General features: G+C 34.3%; 1 protein-coding gene across 1 annotated transcript in view; it reads left to right on the forward strand.

Moving 5' to 3' along the window:
• The window catches only part of IL1RAPL1 (interleukin 1 receptor accessory protein like 1), a 1,386,881-nt gene that overhangs the window by 461,553 nt on the left and 913,073 nt on the right, over positions 1–12,255 (forward strand). The gene's annotated exons all lie outside the window — the stretch shown is intronic.

The following is a 12,255-nucleotide window of genomic DNA, read 5'->3' on the forward strand; positions in this document are numbered from 1 at the left end:
TAATGCAGTTTAGTCAAGTCTCCTGGGCTTATGTATTTTTTTTAGTCTTTGATAATCTATACTAATGGACTGCAAGGATAGCAATATAATCTAATGAAGTGGCTAACCCAGAGTCTTGGGAATGAGTTGTGATAGTTTGAAGCAGACTGTGTTTTGTTAGCCTAATTTTATTATTGATTCACACTTATTAAGCAGTTTTAGCTGGGTGGATAGTTCAGAATAGCTTAGATTTGAGTAGTGTGTTGGAGGGTGTCACCAGAGCCAACTTCTAGGAGTATAAGTAGAAGCTAAACTACTATTAAAATAAACACTGTGAATCAACATTTGGTGTTACCTTTAACTCTCAAAACCCTCTTCTCTAACTTTGATATGATACATAGCAGTTAAAATTAAATTCTTTATATATATGACAAGGACTTATAAGTTATCTTCTTCATTGTAGCTATTAAGTATGTTCTGTCTATGAAGAATGACCAGAATGTTAATGTTAAAAGTATGAAAGACAAGTATACTTATACCATCCCTAGGTAAAATGCGTAAAATATTCTGTCTCTAATTGAAATGCCAATTTGGAAGACAGCATTATGAATTGCAGTTCTGTATATACATTTCTATTATGGCAATCTTAAATCATTTTTTTTCTTTGGGTTGTATATTAAGTACTAGAAAAAAGTGATTTGTGGCTAATACAACATTCAAGTAAAATTAACATTTATTCTAGGGGCATTCAGGTACTACATACAGTCTGTCCCATTCAATAGAACAGTGTACCTATCTGCAGAGAAACTCACCTCAGAAGAGAATCTGTTGAATTTCCGCATCTTATACAGCATCAATCACTTTGATTGGGGTCTCACTCCATGAACCAGGCAGCTTCTCTTCCATAGCAACTCCATATGTCTCCTACAGCTGTTCTACTTTACAGGCAGAACGCGACTCTCTTTGACTCATAGTTTGTGTCCCTGTCAAAAAGACAGTCGATAGCTCCTTTATTTTTGATCGGCACACCTCTCTTAGGGCTTGGAATATTATATGTGATCTGTCCCTTACGTGGGAACTGTAGGATAAGAGAAATTGTGTCCATGAACATTCTCATAAGTGAAATAGTTGCATCAGTGATCATGCTGAGGAACATTTTGAAGAGCAGGGATAAGGTAGAAACTTGGCTTATGAGGAAATTTCTCTAAGGGAATTTTCACTGTACAATTCGGTGATGAAAGGCTACCATCATTTTGTTTTGTGTTAATGAAGATTAGATTGACTCCTCTTTTTCTCTATAGTTGGTTTATGCAGATTTTGACTTGGAAAACATTTTTCCCAGGTTAATATATGTGCGTATTTTACTATGGAAGGCCAGAAGAACTATTATATATTAACTCTGCAGCCAACAACATTTTCTGTTTTAGAACTTCCTGTCAACCTCATCATCGCTCAAAATATTAACTGCAATGGCTTCATTATATGAAAACATGCAGAATAAGTAAAATGGGAGCAAAACAGGTTCAGAATAAAAGAAACTATTCTTACTATAAATGGCCACCTGGTTCACTCATCTCTAAAAATAAAGAGTTTTCATAGAGCTTAATGTAAAAAGATAAACAAAGTGAAAAGTCTGAGAAAATAGTAGAGTATTACCTGAAGCTTGCTGAACAAACAGTTTTGAGGAAAGACAATAAAGCTTTTGAACTTGAACTTCTGGGATTTCAACTGAAAGATCATGCATAAAGAAACTTGATTATCCTGTTGAAAGGATGATTTGGGATGTCTTTGCATTATTTGTTAAGACTTTTAGTATCGAGCTTATGTCTTTAATCCGAACAGCTACCAAAATCAAGACAGTAGTTACCATATCTTGAAGGGTCTAAATGAAATCTCACTGTACCTACTCATGGATTTGGGAGGGTTATATGTACATTTATTATCACCAACAGCATCCATGGTCTTTAGAAAACACTAACAAGGTTTAACAAAGGGGTTTAGTTGATTTCTGATTTCAGTATGCTCTACCCTTGAGTTTCAAATGGCTCTTATGATAGTAACTTCCTTGTTTGTGGAAATCTAGAAGTGGTCTAAATGTTACTTGATAATGTCATTTTATTTCAAAAGCAAAAATACTAGAATACTTCAACTTCCCACACAGATTTACACTAAAATCTATTTGTTTAAATGGAAGGAGGAGGCAGATGAAGCAATATAATTATAGACTTGATAGGAGATTGCAAATGAACAAACAATTGGTAAATTGAGTAGTTAAGAACCATTGCATATTTTATTATAGCTGTAATTTTTTGAGTTCATAAAGCATATTAATGTAGGAATATACACACACACTCATTTTAATTTTTTAATATTTTATTTATTTGAGAGAGAGAGAGAGAGAGGCAGACTCCCTGCTGAGCAAGAAATGTGATGATGTGGGGCTCCATCAGAGGACTTGGAGATCATGACCTGAGCTGAAGGCAGACACCCAATGAACTGAGCCAGCCAAATGCCCCTATACACTCTTTTATAATCAGTATAACAATCAAGTCATTTTGTAATTTAGGCTTGATCTTTGTATAATTAGCCTACAATTCCATAAACTCTCTAATTTTACTTATCCAGTCCAGTTTTACCTGCCAAAGTACTCTGCACACTAAATTCTCTCTGCTTCTGTTTTTCTGATCAAAATATTCATGTCCATAATTCAGCTGATGAATTAAGTCTGGGAGGAAGGTTTGGTTAGAACTGTCAGTCCAATGACTTAATCACTGGAAATCCTCAAATTGGTTGAAGTTACTGGAATATTTTGAAGAGTAGGGTAAATACTTCCCTGAGATATCAGATAGTACATGACAGAATTATTCTAGCTAGAAGTAGGAAGACATTTTATGTGTGTGTATATGTGTGTGAAAAGAATGACCCTAGGTTTGGATCTGCCTTCTAAGGAGTCCTGTACCTGCTCCTGACTTCAGGGAGCCTGCTTTACTTCAGTTGTTCATGAATTACCCTGATTCATTGATTGTTTCATCCCTATGTTCCTGAATTGCAAGATTATTTACAAGCTTTACTATTACTTTAATAATTTTTATTTCTTTGTTTTCTTTCTAAACAATATAGTCAGAGATTTTCAATGACCAAAGAAAGTAAATATAAGGGTTGGACCAGGAGTAGCTGTGAAATTAAGAGGAAATATGTCATTAAAATGATAAAATATCACCTATTGCAGCTCAATTCACAATGTATTGAGATGCATTGATCTTTTGTTTTACAAATGGTTAATATCATGTTTGCATAAACTGCTTTTAAAACCAATCCACAAACATAAATACTCTAAAATATAAAGCTATATTGTGGCACCTGAGTTGGTTAAGCATCAGACTATTGGTTTTGGCTCAGGTCAAGATGTCAGGTCATGGGATCAAGTTCTGCTCACACACACCCCCTCACCAAAATATGTAAATAAATCTTAAAAAAAAATATATATATATATATAAAGCTATAGAGAAAGGGCATTAAGAGGTAGTTCACCCATACCAAAAAAGGTAATACATCTTTGACCATTTTGAAAGCCTATGTAGTAAACTAAAATATTAAAAGAAAGAAGACACCAAAATATACTAGTTATTAAATAAGTTTTACTTATTTTTTTAAAAGATTTTATTTATTCATGAGAGACAGAGAGAGAGAGAGAGAGAGAGAGAGGCAGAGACACAGGCAGAGGGAGAAGCAGGCTCCATGAAGGGAGCCTGACGCGGGACTCCATCCTGGGACTTCAGGATCATGCCCTGGGCCGAAGGCAGGTGCTAAACTGCTAAGCTACCCAGGGATCCCTAATAAGTTTTACTTATATTTAGCGAATATATATTAAAAAGATCCCAAATGTATTCACACTTGCTCTTTCACCACTTACCAAGTGCTTCCTGAGTGTTAGAAACACATATCCAAAGTTACGAAGATATATAATACATGACCCCCTCGCTAGAAAAGTTTTCTATGTCAGTAATCCTGGGCATATTTTAATACTCTTTTTACCCTCATTCTTCCTTCCATTCACCATTCACCTTTTAATTGGGGACCAGATCCTAGATCTCATCTCTTAATTTGTTCACATAATTAATTGCATTTACTTGTTTATTCACATATCTTTCCACTACCATTAGACTTACTCATGACTAATACTCCATGGTGATGTCAACTATTAGCACTTAAATGTTTGTTAGATTAATGAGCAAATTAATGCATGGAAGAATGCAAAAGTAATGATTTATAAATATAGATTAGGGGAAGAAAATTTCACACCGGTGGTACCATTGAGACATTTGTAATTGATCTGAGCTAGCTTTTAACCTCTTGGAAGTTAGGAATTCTAATCATGAGGGGTTGAGACATACAGATAACTTACATGCTAATGTTACTTCTATTTTAAAAGGTTGAAACAAAGATTTTGAAATTTGTGTCTAGTTTTAAGGTTTCAATCTATAAACTCATTCTATAAGTGCTATCAATGGAAATTAAGATTTCTTTTTAAAAAATATTTATTTATTCATGAGAGACATAGAGAGAGGCAGAAACATAGGCAGAGAGAGAAGCAGGCTCCATGCAGGGAGCCAATGTGGGACTCAATTCTGGGACTCTGGGATCATGCCCTGGGCCAAACACAGACTCTCAACCACTGAGCCACGCAGGCGTCCCTAGAAATTGAGATTTCTATTTAATTTTTCAAAAGCAAGATTCTACTTTTTTCATGTCAAGAAATGCTGCAAAAAATAAGGGAGCATTGTTGGATTATCTTTATGAGAAAATACAGTATTTGTTATAATACTCACTTTGCATAGTAATATGTTCATATGGATTTATGGCTAATAATATTCCAAGATAATTTTGTAATGTTTGGTCAACCAGATTGAATTGTACTCAGCTGGAGAAACTTAGTTATTTTTTTTAAATTTTCCTCTCTTTCTCATCAAGTAATCTTACCTATTGTTGTAATCAGTTGTTTGTATTTTCAAAATATATTTGGAATCATTATTACCTTTTATTTCTAATATTTACCTGCCTGAACTTCATTATCTTTCTTATATCTGTAGTATCCTACACATTGCTGCTTGATTTCTCTTTTTAAAACACATGGCCACATGCTTACACATTTTTCATGATTTCCCATTGTTTATAGGAAATAAGCTTTTTGAAATAGCATTCAAAATGATATAGTCTGTCCCACATATGGTCATCCTTTTCCTTATCACACCCCTTTCTACCCCTCCAGTCTGGTGTAACCTAAATGATCTCCAGGCTTCCATGACCCAACTTTGAATGTCAAGTTTAAGGAAACAGTCTGATATCAAAGATGAATTAAAAGTGTTTCACAATTAATTTACCTCACTATGAAACACCAAGGAACTCTTCATAGTTCACAGCTAACATCTTAAATATTCTTGCCCACCATTAGTGTCTCCCTAGCATCTTATATTGATCGGAAGGACAGTGTCTCAGTCTCTCTTTCACAGCAGCGTTTATTTTTCTATTGTGTCCCCCTTAACATTTTACTTGTAAATAAATTTAGCCTGTTTGTTTTCTTTCTGTTTCACTCATTACTCAATTTTTTGTTTTGTTGTTTACAATAAAGAAAAGCTCAGAAGCTAATGCTATAGGCAAAAGCTCTTTTCTGTCAAAGTCAGGGAAATTGGAGAAAGCTTAAAGTACTCATTTTACTTTTATTTTTTTAAAGATTTTATTTATTCATGAGACACACACACACACACACACACACACAGACATACACACAGAGGCAGAGAAGCAGGCTTCCTTCATGGAGCCTGACATGGGACTTGATCCCGGGACTCCAGGATAATGCCCTGGGCCGAAGACAGGTGCTAAACCACTAAGCCACCAGGGATCCCCCAAAATACCTGTTTTAAAATAACTTTTGTTCTCATTACAAATCTCTATGTCACAGTTATTTAGCATATGCCACTGATTGCAATTTGTCCTTTTCCTCTTCCTTCTCATCACTCAGTATTCATTGTTTTTACAGCTTAGATGCCCCAATTCCTGAAGTCACAGTTGTCTGTACCCTTCCCTATGTTCCCTCAGCTTTTTACCATTTTTTCTAGTACACTTTCTGTCTGGAACAGTTTGGGCTTAGCAGCATTCTTTTTTAATTTTTTTTTAAAGATTTCATTTATTTATTCATGAGAGACAGACAGAGAGACAGAGAGAGAGAGAGAGGCAGAGACACAGGCGAGAGACGAGAGAGAGAGAGAGAGAGAGAGAGGCAGAGAGGCAGAGACACAGGCCAAGGAAGAAGCAGGCTCCATGCAGGGAGCCCGACGTGGGACTCGATCCCTGGTCTCCAGGATCAGGCCCTGGGCTGAAGACGGCACTAAACCTCTGAGCCATCCGGGCTGCCCTGCAGCAGTGTTCTATCCTAGGTTGTGAAATATGTGATGGCATGGTTAGTGGTTTTATTCACTTTGTTATCCCCGGTACTAAACATAATGCCTTTTATAAAGGGAAGATTCCATAAATGTTTGTCAGAGTGATTTAAATTGAAGGAGTATTGAACTGGTGCAGCCACTCTGGAAAACTGTGTGGAGGTTCCTCAAAGAGTTAAAAATAGACCTGCCCTAAGACCCAGCAATTGCACTGTTGGGGATTTACCCCAAAGATTCAGATGCAATGAAACGCCGGGGACACCTGCACCCCGATGTTTCTAGCAGCAATGTCCACAATAGCCAAACTGTGGAAGGACCCTCGGTGTCCATCGAAAGATGAATGGATAAAGAAGATGTGGTCTATGTATACAATGGAATATTACTCAGCCATTAGAAACGACAAATACCCACCATTTGCTTTGACATGGATGGAACTGGAGGGCATTATGCTGAGTGAAATAAGTCAATCAGAGAAGGACAAACATTATATGGTCTCATTCATTTGGGAAATATAAAAAAAAATAGTGAAAGAGAATAAAGGGGAAAGGAGAAAAAATGAGTGGGAAATATCAGAAAGGGAGATAGAACATGAGAGACTCCTAACTGGGAAACGAACTAGGGGTGGTGGAAGGGGAGGTGGGTGGGGGGTGGGGGTGACTGGGTGACGGGTACTGAGTTAGGCACTTGATGGGATGAGCACTGGGTGTTATTCTATATGTTGGCAAATTGAACCCCAATAAAAAATAAATTTATAATAAAAAAAATTGAAGGAGTATATTTCATTTTTTTGAAGGGGTATATTTTGAAGGTAGGTTTAAATAAATATACAAGCAGTTATGCTTTAGACTGTCAATAGAAGCTATATAGTTTTGAAATCAAAGTGCATGCATCACTAATCATTTAAGAACATTTATCACCGATTTCAGTGTAAATTCCAATCATATAGATGGCATGAGGCATGCAAAATTAAAACTAGTATATTTTGGAAAAAGAATTTTCTCTTCATGTTTATTATTTTGTGGAAATCGTTGGATGAACACTTTGAAACCATGTCTTTGTTTTGACTAGCTTTACTCAGCATGTACATTTTCTTTACAAATGTGGTTTATGGATAAATTGTTTATTTTTAGTGATGCATGATAAATGTCTGCATGACTGATGTTACATCATTCTAGTTTTTTTTTAATGTCATGTACAATGCTGAGGCAAAAACACAGCTACTTAAACATATTTTGAAAATACTTTGGTTGAAGTTTTGACTCTATGAAAATATTTTTGTTTTCACTTAGTTTTTGACTGTAATATATAATCATTTAAATAATGTTTTTGGAAAAAACTTTTAAAAATATTCTTGTGAAACTTGATTTAGGAAGTCTAACATTTGTATTATTACTGTACAATAATTAGGTAAGGGAAGATAAAAATGATATAAATATGCTTTCAAATATCTTAATTAACCACTGCCAAAACTGTCTTTTTTCATCACATGGAGACATTTACCTTTTTTTTAATGCTAGTTCTTAGACATAAAGTAAAATTTCCAAAATAAGTTTAAGTAAACTTACAAACTGACATTGTAAATATATGAGAACCAATTTAGGACATTTAAAACTCAGAAATGCTAGACATTTTTTAAATTTGGAAATCAACTACAATAATGATTCAGACATGCTAAAATATAAATAAGTATAATTTTATAGCAAGGTAAACAATAGAAGATAATTTTTCAGATCTAAACTTAATGAAAATCTGTACGAGTTTTTTGTTCCTTAATACAAAGTAAATTTATTTTCCAAAACTTTCTAAAAGAAGTAACATATGATCCATTCTTTGGACCTGGCAGCATGGGTAACAAGAAGGCAATGAGAGGCAAGATAAGTCAATTCAAAAGAGTCACCCTGGAAAATGATGGTTGTTTATGGCCCTTGTCTTCTGAAGCTGTCTGATAATGGACATACCTCTTATTTTTTATCTGTCCTCCAATGATATAAGGAGCTGGGGTTAGCTCACTGCCCTTGTAGTTTCTTTCCTACCAGGAAGCAATGAACAGCCCATCCTGCTTTCTGTTCTTGACATCTCTCCTCTTCCTTATTGCTGTGTTGTACTAACTTCCTGCTGGTAGCCTCTATTCAGCAAAGCTTTTAACAACTGACTCAAGTTCTTTTTCCTGTATTATCTTTGCATTTGGACAATTACTTCAAAACAGATTTCCAAAAAGTTGCCCTTTTTCCCCGTTGTGTAAATTTGTATGTATCTGCCTAAACCCAAATGCCATAAATGTATCCGCGTATCCAGGCCTACGCATTGGCAATTTAATAATGACACAGAGAAAGCATACAACCAGGAAGATGAATATTCCTGTAAATCATTGTCACTACTTTCATGTGTGTTTTTATCACAGTTAGCCTTTGTGGGTTTTCTTCGCATTTTTCTCCTGCCCATCCCCATTTGCTATCATGGAGATTTTAGTAGTCTCTATTTTTCCTCAAGCCTCTGAGCATGCTGCTTCCTGGCCCTCTTTGTTAACAGCAACTTTACCTCCAATCTATCAAAAGAAATAGAAGCCATCAAATGGGTATTTTTTCATTTCTTCCACAGACTTACATACTCATTCATCCCATCACACTCCCAACCCCGTGCCCCCCTGCCACGGCCTGCTTTCTCTAGTTTAAGCTGAGGTATTCTCTCTGGTGACCATCTCCAAATTCTCCTACTCAACTCCGGCTGGCTCATTTTTTTTTTTTTGTCACTACCTAAACATGTTCAAATAACCCCCATCTAGAAGAATAAAAATAACAAGAAAGACATATTTTCTCCATCCTGTGCCCTCTCTTGACTTGAACAGAACACTGAATGATGTCACCATCTAGTTTGTTTTTCTGGTTTTCTTTTTTCCATCTACTCTTCTGTCTTAATTCCTCTTTTCTGAAAATACAAGGAATCTAGCACAGTTCATGATGCAAATTAATTTCTAAACATATAATCGATGATGGAATGAAAGACTGAAAGAATGCATGTCCTTGCCCCCACAAACCCTTCATTTTCATTCTTCTTTTCCCTAGCTCAAGACCAGATCAGATGGTCACATTGAAATTTACCATCTCCCAGAATTCTTCCTCCTCAAATACCTTATATTTTAACCCTGAACAAATCCATATATATACTTCATTATATATTGCATTAATTTCATCATGCTGTCATGAAGATTAAATAAAGTATTACAAAATGTTAACATTTTTAAAATGGAATGTCCTATAGATTATGTTACACAATGCTAATATCAATATTTCTCAGATATTGTACATATTAAATATTACTGTTAAAATGATTTTGATATTTATAAACATTAACTGTTTTTAAGATCTATTTTATTATTTATTTGAGAGAGAGAGCAAGAGCATGCATGAGTGGGAAGGACAGATCAGGGAGGGAGAGAGACTCTTAGGCCAACTCAACGCTGAGCACAGAACCTGATGTGGGGCTCGATCCCAGGACCCTAAGATCACAACCTGAGCCGAAATCAAGAGTCAGAGGCTTAGCCAACTGTGCTACCCAGGCGCCCTAAACAGTAACTATTTTTAATAGATACTTTTTATATAAGGTTACTTTGAACTAGGATGAAATGAAAAAGATTGGCTTAAGACCATGTTATAGATTTTTATAATGGAGTTAATTATGTCAAGTCCTTAAATTGTATATATGAAATGTTTTACTATGGCAGTCACTTTTTGATAAATATGGGTTTAATTTAATCTCTGAAGAAAGATAACCCATAGGTTTAATTATATCCATAAGTATAGACATTACAATATTTTTATTGTTAGAGTATAATACTTAACATGATAGGTAAATGTTTATCTAATACTAACTGAACCATTGAACAATAATTCTGAAAGTGTTTTACAAACTATAAAACGCTTTACCAAACTATAAAGTGCTTTTACTAATCAGTTTGGAGATCTTAACACCTGGTCTGATGAGCATGCTTATTTTAAATTGAACAGATGCAGGGTCTGATGATACACCATTTTAGAGTTATGAGTGAATAGATTTCCTTGCAATTATAAGTCATATAGTGAAGGTAGTTAAGATATATATATATATATATATATATATATATATTCCTGCCACTGAGAGAACAGCATAATTCCATGTATTTTAAATTTTCTTTAGAAACTACCCTTCAAACAATTGATAGGTCATTGTAGTGCTTTTTGTTGGTAGTACTGTGCGGTTGTTCTTCAGTTGTCATTTCAAAACCAAAGCTAAATTATATACTAGAAAGTCAAAAAAATATCTAATCAAATTAATCTGTGCACAGAACTTATCTTTATGGATTTAGAAATAGCCAAATACTAGAACTTTTTTAGTTTTAAAAAATGCACCCCTTTGAGGTTTAAATAATAGGACTTCTGAATACAAGCAATATGAAACATAAGGAGAAAATTATTTCCACTACATATTCTATGTTGTATATGTTTTATATATAATCCATATTGACTTAATATAGTATATTTTTGGACGGGAGAATGGTATTGCACTAGAGTTAGTTAAATGCAGTGAAATGGAACTGAATTTCAAGTGCAAAAGGAAACTTACGTTTACCTCATTGGTTATAGGTAATTTGAATATTTCTTACTATACCAGTGAAAGTGTGAAATTAAACACAGGTATATTCTCCTACAAAATTAAATAATCCTTGATTTGTAAAGTGACATACAACAGCCATGCCTGCATTTTATTTTCTTGCAAAGATCTTGTTTTCAAGTGTTAGATAATTTTTATTAACACTGAAAAGTGTCATGATGAAATCTTAATGAAATTTCCTCTGAAAAATTATGTATAATAATAAATATAAATCAATTAAAGATTCATATAAGATAGTGTATAATTAAGCATTAATGTCTGAGACCAGGTAATGGTTGCCTCACTGATTAGTTATGAGATGGTGAAATTCTAGAATATGGATATTACAATGGAAATTAAACATAAAATATGTAGAGACAGTTTCTTAAAGTAATTGTTAAAAGTACCTGGAGGTATGCTTAATGTGAAGAAATAATAAAATCAACATTTCAAACAATCAAATTTTATACTGATTTATTTTCTTGTATATTCTCTCTTTAACTCTGTGGTGTGTTTTCATCCATCTATTAGATTTTGGAATTTTATCATATTCCTGTTTTATTTCATTAATTTTCCGTTTTAATTTTTGCCTTCATTTCATCCTTTTCTCTATGGTTTTCTTGACCCTAGAATTTTTTATCAAGGCCGTGTGGTTTAGTATTTCATAGAGGGCATCAGGACATTCTCTAAAATTCTCTCTGCTTTCTGTGGGAAAAAATTCAGACTCATTAGCTTTCTAAGCCTTGAGATCATTGTATCCATATAGATTCAGAAAATTTCTATACGCACCTTCTTGTTCCCCTCCCTGAGCCTTAAACTAAAAGAGCTATATGCAGGCCCAGTGTTTGGTAATAGCTTGTATGCATGGACCTTACTCTCTTTTTTTTGTCCTCATGAATGGAGATTGTTCTACACAGTCTACACCAATTTCTGGTGCCTCATCAGCCTTTACCCAGTGCTACTTTCTTGATGCATGTGGAATTTTTTTAAAAATAAAACTACCATTATCTTCTAAGCATACTAGAAAGAAGAATTCTTAAAAAAATTTTTACTGTAAACTTCTGTTTTGAAAACTTTTAAATACATACAGAGAATAATAAATGAAGATTTATATACCCATTAAGAAATCTCAGTAACCATTTATAACTATTTAACCAATTTTTAAAATGGTTTTTTTTGTTGTTGTTTTTTATTTATTCATGAGAGACACACA

The sequence above is a fragment of the Vulpes lagopus genome, chromosome X (genome assembly GCF_018345385.1).
Source record: "Vulpes lagopus strain Blue_001 chromosome X, ASM1834538v1, whole genome shotgun sequence".
Classification (NCBI taxonomy): domain Eukaryota; kingdom Metazoa; phylum Chordata; class Mammalia; order Carnivora; family Canidae; genus Vulpes; species Vulpes lagopus.